Source organism: Juglans regia, chromosome 14 (assembly GCF_001411555.2).
Source record: "Juglans regia cultivar Chandler chromosome 14, Walnut 2.0, whole genome shotgun sequence".
Classification (NCBI taxonomy): Eukaryota; Viridiplantae; Streptophyta; class Magnoliopsida; order Fagales; family Juglandaceae; genus Juglans; species Juglans regia.
The window spans coordinates 1,673,367-1,682,180 of record NC_049914.1 but is presented as its reverse complement, the minus strand read 5'-3'; positions in this window follow the sequence as shown (position 1 = coordinate 1,682,180).

The following is an 8,814-nucleotide window of genomic DNA, read 5'->3' as shown; positions in this document are numbered from 1 at the left end:
AAAAAAAGCAAAATAGCGGCAGATCTCACAACCATAAATACTTTACAAAAAATTTTAAATTAATCTCATATTATCTCTATAAATAAATATAATTTTATTTCATTTTATCTTATATATATTTAACATATCTCAATATTATTCACACGTATCACAAACAAATCTTAGAATGCTTGTATTTCCATTTAAATAGAATAGTAATTAATTGCTATTGGCTGTTATTGATGAGCGCGGGGTCACAGTAAACAATACTCTAGTTTGTTACGGATTTCGATTTTCGATCCCTTAAAAGGGAATCTTCTCTTTCAGTTCATTTGAAGAAAAATATCAGTAAAATTTTATTGAAAAATTCTAAATATAAGCCCCACACCCTGCACACCTACTTTCATTTGTTTTTAAGTGGGTGTGTAGGGTGTGAAGCTTCTGTGTAGCATAACTCAATCTCATTTCCTTCTCTTCACCTTCTGAGGTTCCTCTCCTTGAAACAAGGTTATTTTATTTTAGATGATGAAAAATTATTTAATAAAAATTGTCTAACAATAATAAATATATTATATTTTATATCGTAAAATGAAAGTGTGATATATAGAATTTTTTAAATTAAAAATATCCCCAATATTTTATTGATAATTTTAAAGAAAATGATCCCTAAAAGACTTGTAATTTTTGAATGCTCTCCAAGATTTTTTTAATATTTTAATAAACCTATAAATGTCTCTCTCTAGTTTTTTTAAGATTTTTTATAATTTCTATATAGTATTTATATATTTTTAAGAATGTGTTTATTAATATGGATTCTAAAGTTTTTTGTTATACAATATTAAAATTTTAAATATAGATGTCAAAATAAAAATATATAAAATAATAATTAAGATTTGATTTCTATGAAAAATAGTTGGAAGGAATTTTATTTTAAGACTTTCTTAAGAAGAAGAAAAATTATTTAAAATCTCAATTATAACATTATATATTTAATATAACACAAAACTATCTAAATTTGCGTGAAATTTGATAAATCAACTAGAATAAACTAGCTTACAAAGAGATAGCGTTGTCGGTAAGAGATATGTTAAACTTTCAAAGTCCTTATATTTTAAATTTCTCATCTCTTTAACCGTCTCTAGTTTTTTCATTGAATTGTTGTGTTGGTTTTGTTTTTAAATCTATCATGCTATCTTTGGTGGGGACGTGCATGCATGCACGTTTTATTTTATTTTACTTGATAGTTAAGGAAGAAAATTTAGTGAATTTGTGATTTATTTATTTTTTTAAAAAAAACACATTTAAAATATTTAAAAATATGTGAAAGCTAAAAAAAAAAGAATCGGAACCATCGGTTCAGCAGCACCATCCTTTGAAGTATAAATAGTTACGGTGCAACCTCTTTCGTTGCTCTAACACAAAATTTGATTTATCAGAATTGCATTATCCACCTGAATATTATTTATTGGGGCAAAATAAGCACAACTCTCTTAAACTACCACATTATTTGCAGAAGGGAAATTGGACTTTTTTTTTTTTTTTTGCTTGTGAGCATAAGTAAGCCAGATAAAGTGTATATGATTTTTTTTTTGGTTGTGGAAGTGGGGCCGCTTACTTCGGCTTTTAATGCGCAGCTATGAAAGTGAACATGGTGCTTTGTTTCTTGGCCACATATTGTCCCATTCTAGCTTCAAAAAATCTACTCAACCTCCTACTATTCATACAACCTCCACACTCTATATTCTTTTTATTAAATATTTATTATATGAATAATAAATAAAAAATTTAAAATAATTTAAAAAGAATAAATTCAAAAAAAAAAATTTTAAAAAATATTAAAAATTTAAAAAATTTAAAAAAATGTGGAGTGTGGTGGAGGTTGTGTAGCAAAGCTCTTCTAGCTTTCAGTTTGCTTGGCTGCTTGAAATACCACACGCAGTCTTGACGTGGTTAGACTCTTAGAGAGCATTGTATTCATCATTTTTATTTTTAAAATTTATTAAAAAATTACATATTTTTTTATAAATTTAAGATTTATTTTTATCTGTAATTCTATATTAAATTAATTAGTAATTTTATTAAAATAATAATATAATATTATTTTTTATTAATAATATTTTTTTTTTATATTTTATAATTACACTAACTATATGTTAATTAATAATTTAATTTGATACTTAAATTATTATTTCTCAATTTAAATATATTGTAGCTCAAAATTAAAAAGCAATAATTTAAGTAAATAAAATAATAATAATAGAGTGTGAATATTGAGTCTTTAGATTTGAAGATGAATTATAATGTACTGTAACTCAAAGTTTTGAATTTTAGTATTTAGTAAATTCAATATAATGATTTTAAATATAAATTTATCAAATTTTAAAAATTAAATTCATTTGATGAATCTAATGCCAATGCTCTAGTATGTACCAACCAAGAGGATTTCATTCCAAAAATCAGTGGATAAAGATTCTTGATTTGGGTAAATAAATTAGATTTATAATCCTTTTTAATTTATTGGTGTTGGAGACAGCAGTGAGAGGGATACCAACCCAAAAAAAAAAATTAAACCAATACAAACAGGACGTGAGGCGATGAAACCCAAGATTATTGGGTGGGAAAACATTATGGTCTAGTACTTTCGCGTGATGTTTCAAAGCCAATGGAATATATCATACCAAGAAAGTATCTACATTTTGATTAGGGGTGCTACCCTCCTCTTATAGGGCAGGGCCACCCCCTCCCTATCCCCCACCCCCCATGGGCAAGGGTGAGGTCTTTTTTCCCATAATCCGCCTCTGTCCATACCGGGACGGGATATCCCATCCGTTGCACGGGATGCAAGGGTGGACCTCCATCTGTCCGCCCCTCTCCTCCCCTCCCCTCATCGGCTCTCCCAATCGATTACAATAAACCCAGACCCAAGAGAAATTCATCCCATGTCTTTTACAACAATGAATAAACCCAAGAGAGATTCATCTACCTCGACGTTTGTTACTTGCATGGCAAACGAAATCGATTCCTCTCAGTCTCAGCGGTGTCTTTTACAACAAACCCAGTCAAGTCCTCTTTGCCGGCGTCTATTACTTCCATGGCAAACGAGATCGAGAGAGTTCAAGAGAGTTAGGGTCCTTGGGAGTCTGGGTCTGGGACGAGAGAGTTCGAGATCGAGAGAGTTCGAGAAAGAGAAAGAGAAATTGAGTAAATTGGGGGGAGGGTTTGACATGAGGCAGCGGGGCGGGAGATTTACGAAGTGGGGTTGAGCCTCCCCCATCCCCCGCCTCCGCAACTCCCCTTTTATAAGGGCGGGGGGCCCTACCCCTGTTTGTGTGGAGCGAATCCCCCGCCTCACCCAGGCTAGGGCGGAGCGAACGAGGCGATGCAACATGCCCACCCCTAATTTTGATTGAAGTAAGTTTGGATAGAAGAAAGTATGATTTGTAATATAGTTGGATGAGAAATATAGAAATTTGATTTGTAATCAAGACATTTATATTGAATTTTAGATGAGTTTATAAATTAGACATTTGTAGCTATTAATTAGCATTAAATGACCGTTGAAAATATTATTTTTTTAACCAATAATTTAATTAGAATATGATTATTAATTAACATATATTCGATAGAATGGTAAAATCTGATAAAAATTAATTAATTAAAAATTTTAAAATATATATTAAATTAACATTATTTTATTATTATATAAATAATAAATGGATAATTCAATGTGAGCATTGGATGTGAATGAAATAAGCAAAGATAAATTCATGTCGTATTAGCTAAAACTTGAGTTTAGCTTTGGCTATTTCTTTATATCCACTCTCTTTTTTTTCTTCCTGACATCCTTTTCAACTTTTTTTTTATCCTTCTTCCCTCTCTCTTTTTTCTCTCCAAGTTCACTCTGCTGGGTTGGGCATAGAAAATACCATGGGTCGGTTATATTTTATCCATTATAAGTTTATTTGACAAATAATAATTAAAGAACAGAAATGCGAACTTAGGATTCAAACTCTTTTTATATTTGTGAGTTGATGGTCCTCTTGTTCCATAAAATCAGTCATTTACGTATAAAAGAAAAAGTAATATAGAAAGAAATCAAATTAAAATATATTCACCATGCCTTATATAATCTTCAGTTTCTAAGCTACATGCCCAATTGTTAGGAGAGAATATTGAAAATCTCACCCCGATCAATCCAAAACATCTAAATCATCATTCTCAAACACTTTCCAAGCTGAAGCCAGACAAGTTAAGTGCTGGGAAAAAGCCACTTCAATTCGCTATGCAAATGCATTTAAATTAAAAGAACATTGGTAACACTAGAAGGAGAAGATGGAGAACAAGTACAAATTAACCAGCAGTCACCAAGCATACCCAAAACCGCTCCGAGCCACGAACACAGCTCAGATGCACTGCCCATCCTTTCTAATTGTTCTCGGATAACATCCACACATAGACTGCATTCTGAGCTCGAAATGTTGGCACTTTCTACATTATACAAGGAAACACGACAGACATTTGCTCATTCCAAAATAGATTCTGAAACTATTATGCATGTTATTTGGGAGTGTCCAGCAGCAAATGACATCTAGGCAGATATAAGATTTGGAGTGTAAAAATTGAATAGAGCAGAAGCTGACTTTATGTTACTATGGGTGAAGTTGATAAATAAGCTGAGCAAGGAGCAATTAGAATTGGTGGCAGTGATGTTCAGAAGACAATGGCTATGAAGAAAAATGTTTGTGTTTGAAAGGAAGATAGCTTGCCCCAAAGCATTACTGCAGAAGGCCAGTGAATCTTTATAAGAATATAAGGCTGCCCAAGCTCTTCTAAAACAGACAAAGCAAGGCCAAGCAGGTGGAAGGGGAGTTTTGAATTGGAAAAAACCAGCTACTGGTTTAGTGAAGATAAATTGGGATGCTTCCCTGGACGTGAAAGGTAGAAGAATAGGAGTAGGTATTATCATTAGGAATGAGGAAGGAGAAGCTCTAGTGGCTGTTTGTGATCAAAATGAACATGTTGACAATCCTATGGTGGTATAGAGTTATGCATTGAGGGTGGCTCTAGATTTGTGTGGTGAACTTAACATTCAAAGGGCAATTTTCGAAGGGGATGCAAAATCAGTCATTACGGCAGTTCATAGGGAAGTTGAGGACCTGTCTATGGTGGGTTCTATAGTGGAAGATATTAAGTTTTCTTTTCACGGGAGGCCTGATTGGCAATTATTTTTTTGTTTTTAGAGATAAAAATACTATAGCACACAGGTTAGCTAGGAAAGCTTTGAGTTTTAAAGAAAAAATAGTTTGGATAGAAGAGATGCTAGAATTTATTGTAGAAGATCTGGTGAGAGATAGAATTTGTATTTCTTGACTTCTTTTAATGAAATGTTGAGGTTTATTTTCAAAAAAAAAAAAATAATAATAAGTGTTTGGCAAACTAAACAGCGAGGGGGCCTAGCTAGCATATTAATCTAAACAGCGAGGGGGCCTAGCTTTCCAAAAGAAGTGTTTGGAAATCATATTAACCTAAATTAAAATATTAATCTAAGACTTACCCTAATTTAAAACACCAACCAAGGAATTTACCATGTACATATATTAAAATAATAATCAGAGACTTGGCGATTGGTAATTTCTGGCCCACCGCCCATTTGGACCGATTTTTGCAAGTCTAGCGATGGTGATTAGATTTTGTGTAATGGCGGACCGCATCCTCCCTCCACCATTTTGCAATACCGGAGAAAGATTGCGTCCAAAGGTCCCAACTAAAATCCATTTTCGATAAATAATAATAATAACTCCAAGTGGGTGCTTAAGCTAAAAGATTCCCAGTTAAAGGATTTTTTGTTCTCTTTTTTTCTGCGTAGTTGTCGAGCTTCTAGAAGGTCAGAAGCTAAAAAAACGAGATTTTTCTTTTCTTTGTCCCCTGTTTTATATTTTTATAATTGATAGTATTTTTCAGTATGTTTATTTTTATGCTCCAAAAAACTTGGTTTTGAGTGGTTTGATATTAAATTTATATATTGATGACGATCGATGAGTTTGGATAAGAGGACGGGAGTGTTTATGTTACTACGAACTATTATAATTATAAAAAATAAACAAAATAAAACGCCAATATTTAATTGAACACCAAATTCGTACTCGAGTTCAAATTGCCAATTAAAGTGATTTTTATTGATCCTATAAAAGTGATTGATTGACTTTTTTATTTTTTATTTACTAGAAAGTGAATATTAATAAATTGATATTTTTTTAATTTTAAAAAATGATTAAAAATATATAAAAAAAAATGATTAAAGAAAAAGAAGAAAAAAAAATTACATTTACATTATCGATTGTAATCTTTTGTTTTTATATCAATTCCTATAGCACTAGCCATATTTAATTGTCCCCTACCCACCTTAAATTCCTCAATTGTTGTGACTCACGCGGCAGAGGCAAGGGAGGTTCGGCGAGGACTGCCCAACCTTTGTTCCCAAAACTTGAAGAATGTTAGATAACACAACCACGGAAGTTAGAAGAAACGGAAGCATCACAACATCCATTTGCAGAACAAGTGATGGCACTCCCATTACAAATGTGGGAGAAGCAACATCAGTGTTAGAAGGTATCCAAGAAGCGCATCATAGAAACATGAACAAATTATAAATTGAGGGGAACTCGCAACAAGTGATCGGTGCACTATAAAAAAATACATCTATCACCGACTGGGAAATTCAAGGTATCTCTTCAGACTCAAGATATCTACTTCAATTTTTTGAAGACTGGATTGTGAGAAAAATTCATCGATCTCAAAATTGATGTGCGCATAAGTTAACGCAATGAGCCGCTTCCAATCAAAATTATGAGAACTTGCCCCTCTCCACCATTCCCCTTTGTTTACTAAAATTTCATAGTGGAAATGACCTTTCACTTCGTAATATCTTTAATCTATCTTTAGTCTCTAAGCTACTCATGCTTCTATTTATATTAGTACTTTATAAAGAAGTAGTTGACTTGCCAAGGAAAAAAAAAAGTACTTGAAGCCTAACATAAATAAAACCAGAAAAGCAAAGTGATAACTTTTTTTATTCTATAAATAATCATTATAGCTATATACAATAATTAATAATACAAACAATAACAGATAAAAAAAAAAAAAAAAGGATGAGGACCAATACATACACCAAATTAAGATTCTGACAGCCTAATAGATTACTAGGGAACCCATGCAATCCAAGATTCCGAACGTGCAACAAATTAGATCTTGGCCACAAAAAAAAAACCTGGAACTATAACAACAAAAGTGCAAATAATATTCAAATTAAGATGTAGCGCACGCAAGTCTTTCTAGAATTATTAACTAGGCATAACATCTCTGCCGCCGCTCCCCGCCTGCATGCCCATGTATCCGCATGAAGAATATGGAAACTTTACGCACTACCCAGCAAGCAGCCTGGATAATCAAAGAGTGGCATGCAATTATAGTAAGCAGAAAAGCCGAGATGGGAAGAAATACCCACGACGGTAAGGGTGGCAGAAAGACCATCACCAGTGAGATAGATGCTAGTGCTCCCCAGAAGACAATGAAACGGTCAAACAGTAATTGGGAGTATCTTGATCCTCGATTAGTCCTAAGAATCTTCTTCTTGGCTGCAAACGACAAGTAGTAGATGATCATGGCAGTCAAGGATACCCACAAGTTCTTAGGATGAGCGGCAAATACAGCCTTTACTTGGAGAAAGCCAATCGTTGTTGACATCAAACATGCAAAAAGGAAATGCCCCGTTTTGGAAAAGTTACCTTTCTCACTGCCACAATCACCAAAAACATAATTATGATACCGTTGACCTGAATATATACCTTATGTCATGTATGATTTTAATTCTTTGGCCGGTTTGGTTACACAGTTCAGATGAGATGAGATAAGATATTTTATTAAAAATTAAATAAAATATTGTTATAATATAATTTTTATTTTAAAATTTTAAAAAATTGAATTGTTTATTATATTTTGTGTGAAAATTTAAAAAAATTATAATGATTATATCAGATGAGACGAGGTAATTTGATTTTATGTAATTAAACCAACTTTAATAGATCGCTCCTTGGCCATTATGATAAAAGAACAAGACAAACTAAACGTTTCATTTGCACGTTGTCATGAAACTAGCTAGAATACTATCAATCACAATCATATAAAAACAAAAGGAAAAGAAAACCACTTTGATCATTGTTTCATATGCATGGTATATACTTAAAACAATGATGAAGGGCCAAAGACCCAAGAAAATGGTGAAAAAGATCCTAGGTTTCAGAGAGAGATAGAGAGTTGAGAATCGATGATGAGATCGACAACCTCTGACGACGGCGAAGAAGCCAGCATTGGCGGACATGATACTCACTTTTCTTTACCTTCGCCATTGTTGCGGCCACTCTAAGTCTAAATTTGCCCATGGAACCTACCGCGTGATCTGAAGCTTTTCAAGCTGATCTCTCGCCTCAATTTTCTTTCTCCAGCGATTTGTTTAGAATCCCTTTAATCATATATGACTGGCTTAATTAGAATGAAAAGAAAGAAAGATAGAATTGAGTGCCAGTCTTGAGTCTTGACACAAGTTTTGAGCTTTATAAGGTTGGAAAAGAGTGGCGACGTGGCGTTGAAAATCTACACCGGGTGCTGAAAAGATCGCAATGCTGTGCAAAAAATTTCTGAAATGACAGTAGATCACTGCATTTTCTCTCCACCATTGTCCACCCCTTTACGAAATCCTCTCTCATTCTTGGCACTTTCGTAATCAAAGGGATTTTCAAAAGAGAGAAAGAGAATCCCTGTCTTACTTTTCTTTCCACC